Genomic DNA, 6,000 nt, shown 5'->3' with positions numbered 1-6,000 from the left:
CCAACCTAGTGCTTGAATGAAGTCTGATCTATTATCCGGCCTCCACTTTGAGATGGAACAAACTTGACCGAGCGGGCATGAGCTTCGTACGAGCTTTGCATAAACGAACTTTTGATGGGAGTCTTCTTGCTTGGTAGACTCCGAGGAGGAGATGGAGTCCTAAGGTTTGTCGGAGGGGCGGAAACCTAGGGTTTATCGATCTATATCAAGAGCCCTTCCCCTTCCTAGGCACCCCTCATTGCCGAATCATCCATCGATGTCCACGGTGAAATCTCTTGGTTTTTGTTGAGATTCATTGTCGTTTATGCCTTGATTTCTCGCCGAAACTGAGGTATTGGACCTCCATCATTAAGCATTTCTTCTTCCTCATCTTCCTTGGATCATTATTGTTGGCCAAATTGTCGCCAGATTCCATTGCGATGAACTTCCCCCTATTTCAATTTGTTTCTCCCCTATTTTTGCTTCTAAAGCTACGATTTGAAGCTAGTAACCTTGTCGAAGGTTTGGCCAAGCTTTTGGTGACTCCTTGTGACTACCCAAAGGAGCTTTGGCTGTCGGTGAGCAAGCCAAGTTGCTTCGATCCTTTGTTTTAGGTCGATCCATGCATCGGTTCTTTTCTCTTTGTTTCATCTTGCCACTGGTTGTTGTTGCCTCTACCACTATGGTAGCCTTCACTAGAGGCCCAACCTCTAGCAGGTGTGCTTATTGCCGCTATTGTCTTCCCTCCTCCACTCCAGTTCGAGGACTTCAAGCTCTCCCCCTGCTCTCTTTACCTTCTCTTTTCTCTCTCCTTATCTCTCTTGACATCTTCTCTTTTTCTCTCTCTACATGGTTCAATAGAACCAACAAGAGAATCCTAAACTCTTAATGAAACCCTAGTTTACCCCAATAGGGGGATCCTGAACCGATATTGCTATGACCGCCCACCATGTTGATCTCCACCCCGGCTTTCGTAAAACACCCATCATTAACAATGCATGTCATATCACTTTTGGATTGACTAGTTTCTTGCTTCATGCTCTATTGATCGAGTCCCTCGAATCTGATTCATTCAAGTTGCTAGGCATTCTTATCCAGAGAGCCATGTCCTTCTCTGTCATAATTTTTTCTCCATCGACTATAATCACTTTATGATTTCTTCTGATTATCAGTTTTGGCTATGCATGGATGCAATCAACTAGATGAGAAGATGCTAAGCAAGAGGGTTTTATGTAGGCTCTAAATCAAGGTAAAACCCTAATCCTTTGTTTATTTTAAATAGGGAAATTATGGGTATTTCAAGTATTAGGACTTTGAAATTAGGAAATTAGTGAGTAATTGATTTATTGATGTTGGTGGTTGATCACACAAAAGTTAGTTTTATATTAATGTTAAATTAATTGGACTTGTTAGGTGTGCACGTGGACTAGTAAACATTGAGTTTGACATCGGTAGAGGTAAGAATCTATGTATATGATCACCAGGATATATTTATTTTTAGATTTATGTTGCTGGATTGGAATCGTTGAATTTGTGTCGATGAATTTAGTTTTGCATGAGATGGTATTATTTTATACGATTTTTTGATATGAGTATTAATATATATATATATATATATCAATATTGATGATATGACTATATGGATTGTGATATCAGTTATCATGAAATTAAGGAAGATAGTGGTAAATTGGAATTGACTTGATAAGAATTATGTGTAATAATTAGATGGAAACGAGGTGCTTTGGACTAACCTCATCTTGTGGATACCCTCCACGAGCTTATGCATAGGATAGTTTCCATGAGCTTATGTATGGAATAGCTTCCACGGGCTTATACATGGATAGCCTCCATGGCTTTATATGTAGGACAGCCTACACGAGCTTATATACGGATAACCTCTATGGGTTTACACATGAGATAGCCTCCACGGGCTTATACATGGGAATTATGTTTATCAGTCATGGATTGGAGTAGGATCTTGGTTATTTCAAAGCCTGAAAGTAAATTGTTATCAAATCTGGAATTGTGATAAAGAGGAACAAATGATAAGACACTTGAAATCAATGTTGAATAAAATTATTTACTTGTTAGTATATCGTGATATATCTTTTTTGATAAGATTGATATTTGGTGATATATTTTGATGATATATGTGTATATTGTTTTGAATAAACTATTTGGAAATTTATCTAGTTAATTGAGTTATATTGGAGGTTGATATGAGATTTCATGATTTATGTTTTCACTTTGATATTGCTTATTGCTATTTTCAAATTATATTATTATATTAGTGTAGATGTGTAGAGATTCTTATTGGGTTGTAAAGCTCACACCACCTCTTTCTTTTCTTTTTTTTTTTTCCTTTAGGGTTGCAGGATGCTTATCACTTAGCTATGGTTGGAATCACGGGCAAAAGAATGAACAAATAGAATATCATTAGTACGATAGGATACTTTAATTTTGCAATTATACAAGTTTGTTATTTGTTATAAATTTGGATCATTATTGTTCACCGATATTGAGGTTGTAACAAATTTTTAGGTCGCATATTCTCATAGGCCTTGCCTTAGAGAGTGTGCGGTGATGTCACATGGTTGATCCGAGTGATGGGATCGGGCTGTGACATGACTCTCATTTATATTTGAAATACGATGAGGCATCGTTAGTGCGATGCATGACATGTCACAGTGATGAAGGAGAGCCGTCCGTCTCCAACATGGATGACAGGATGGGTATCCAAGGTGATTAACAACAACAACAAACAGCAGTAGTGGTGATAGTATGTTTCGTTGGAAGTTATCTCACAAAGCATTCAAAAGCAAACTACAATAATATAACTTTGGTGGTATGTATAGGTTGGCGGACGCAGTTCCTACGGGACAAACAACTACGAAAGAGAGTCCAACTGAGAAGAGAGAAAGATGTCACATGGCGATGCATGGAGTGGACAGGCCAGGTGGGCCGAGCAAGGTCTTCAATGGAGGCCACGTCTGGTCGGTCCAGCCCGATAAGTCTTCAGACTGCAAATGAGCCAGATAGGGTGGTCCCATGTGGATCTGCTGTGGTCTATAGAATTATAGATATTAGAAATGAGATGAAGCTGCAGAGGGGGCTAATATCAGTTGCCCTGCCCCACCTAATATCAGGTTAGGGTCCTTGATCTAGCATTCAGTATGGCCTTGTAGGTAGACTCTAATGATATCATGTTGATTTATTAACTCTGCATTCCATGGTTCATAGTTTGATGGGCCTATGCTGAATGTTCTTTCATTGCAGATTTCATTTAAGTTTCTTCATCATGGGATGTGTTCAAAGTATTGAAGCACCCAAGCCCACAATGGTGGCCAAGCCCAGGATGATGAACACAGCATCTATCAGGGAGGATGATCCCAAGAACACAAGCCGACCGAGCTAACTCTTTTTTTTTTATCTTCTCTCTGGTAAGGGACATACTCCAGGTTCAATAATTAGCTGCATGATATGAAGGGACATGAAGCAGAGCAAAAGAGCAAGATACCTATCACACATCTATGTCTTCTGTATTGGGCTCTCTGCACAATGGGGGAAGAGCCCGAGGGGAATGTGATGGAATGTTTTGTAGCCCTGCTCCCTTGAGAAGCACAAAGGCAGGGCCAGGGCGCAAGACAAGAGCATGAGCAAAGAGACAAGAGGGAGGGGGTGATGGAGAGACATGAGATTGGGGTTTGTACATTGAGATGTGCTTCTAATGGGAACATGCACGCCAGAGAAGACACTGCAGTTTGATAGATAAATGACATGGGGGGACAAATCAGCTTAGGATGCTAAGGAATGTAGCAAAATGCCAAAGGGAAGGAACCCAAGACCCTGGAATTCCACCACATAAGGTCTTGAGAGGGGGCCCATCCCTTTTGCAAGCTTGCGCATGCATCTCTCTCTCTCTCTCTCTCTCTCTAATTGGGCTCTCCTTTTGAAGCACTTTCTACATGGATTCTCTTTTGTCAGTATAAAACCCATCACTCCAATCAAGGGGCTTTCTTGTCTATGGGTCCAAGCCGGTCAAATTCTTTGTAATTATTACTATTATTCTCTTGCACGGTTTAGTTGCATTGCATGGCCATCAAAGCATTTTATAATTCTTTAATTTGTTCTCGCTACCATTCGTTACTTGCAACGATGGTGGGGGCTGATCCTCTCCTTTTTGCTCAACTTTTTTGGTCCAACTATAGGGAATGCTTTCAGCATGGGAATTTTCCATGCGTTTTCTCTCCAGTCCCCTTTTCTTGTCGCTGATCTCTCTCTCTCTCTCTCTCTCGTGAACCCTATTAGATTCCTGGCTTCTTGAACCTCGTCAAGCCGGCATCCACTGGTAATTTTTGTGCGGGTCCCACCTGCCTAGTCAGCAACAGTACACCAGGGCGCAATTTGACCAGTTTGACCCATGGTCGGATGAGCAAACAAACAATAGCTTGGATGGTTTAGTTCTCTATTCTTGCATGAAGTTGCTTGATCCACTCCAAGAACTATATTGTATGCTTCACATTAGCTCAAGATTTCAAGCAAGCTATAATGTTTTTTGGCAAACCATTGTTTCTTTCGCTTAAATCATCACCGGTATTTGGATTTAATCAACATTCTTCATAGCAATCACTATGTAAAGACCAGCAATAGTAAACATACAGCATTGTCGATCAACATGGATACATGAGATTTCTTTCCTCTTTATTGTCTGCAAAAGCTTCCAGCCTTTTGTACCCATAGCTCCAGACCCAATAAAAAAGGTTGAGCTCAAACGAGAAGAAAAGAAAACAAATGAAAGTATATATCATTTCGATCCTTGTTTTATTTTTGTTTTCTGGTTGGCGGAAAGGTGCAAGAAACCCTCCTTTGCTTTCCCCTCGTACAGACAAAAACAAAAGCATCTCTCTTTCTTTTTCTCTCTTTTTTCCTTTTTTTTTCTCTCTCCTAGAATCAATATTGGCATCATTTCCAACTAAGCTGACGGGCTTCAGGCGGACAACCAGCATTCAATATCTTTACCCCTTAACGAAACCACTCCACAGGCAGCAACTCGGTCAGCTGCAGCATTGCACTCAGAAACTATAGCTTTGGCCTTATAACCAGTGTATTCCAGACTTGGAACATCTACAAAGTTAACTACATAAGTACAATTTGATAAAGGTCATCTTAGGAATACATTGGTAGAGGATGACATATGGGTAAAGGTCTCAGTAAATTAGAAATCATTATAAGTACGTACCTCAAATAAACAGCTCACAAAAGTAATTTTCAGATACATGGTCAGACAGTGAAAACTGTGATGTATTTAACAGTTGAACAAAGGCCAGCTTGTAGCTTCATGTTGCACTACTGTCCTAATCTCTGAAAACGACGAGAACCTCCCTGAGCATGCAAGAAAACAATGATTTTATTCCAGATTTGCATTTTGTTCATCACTATATTAAAAAATCTTACTTTAGAAATGGGCTAAGAGCTTAGAATTAATCTATTGTGACTAGCAAGTCTTTATTCGATGGGGGACTACCGAAAGAAGTGATATGAATATTATACAACATACAGCCAAAAATTTTGAAGGTCTGGTCATGAGCAGGTATGCCCTGCTTTCTTCCCAAGAAACGAATGGGAGGTCTTTGTTTTGTTTTGCCATCTGATTCATTACTGCTCTCATCTTGACCATTTCAAGGGATGATTCTCAGAGGATGGGCTCTGTGCTGAAAACCCACTCATCAAAGGAGATGAAGGATGGTGGTGAAAATAATAAATAGAGATACGTGAGGGTCTCAGCAAGGAAAAAGCTTTGCATCACGTCATCCTTCACACCTGTTCTAACTGCAGACAAGGAGCATCAAGTCGTACAAGCAGAATCATAAGAAATACAACCAAGTTACGTAATCATTGTCTTGCTTGACCAACAATGTATAATTATCAGATTACCAGACAATTAGAATGATCAAGGGTCATTTAGATACTTTTCTGCCATGAATAGCACCCTCATTGTAATTTTTGAACATTCCTAGAAGC

Source organism: Phoenix dactylifera, chromosome 9 (genome assembly GCF_009389715.1).
Source record: "Phoenix dactylifera cultivar Barhee BC4 chromosome 9, palm_55x_up_171113_PBpolish2nd_filt_p, whole genome shotgun sequence".
NCBI classification, from domain to species: domain Eukaryota; kingdom Viridiplantae; phylum Streptophyta; class Magnoliopsida; order Arecales; family Arecaceae; genus Phoenix; species Phoenix dactylifera.
The sequence above is the reverse complement of the archived record's forward strand: the minus strand, read 5'-3'. Positions refer to the sequence as shown.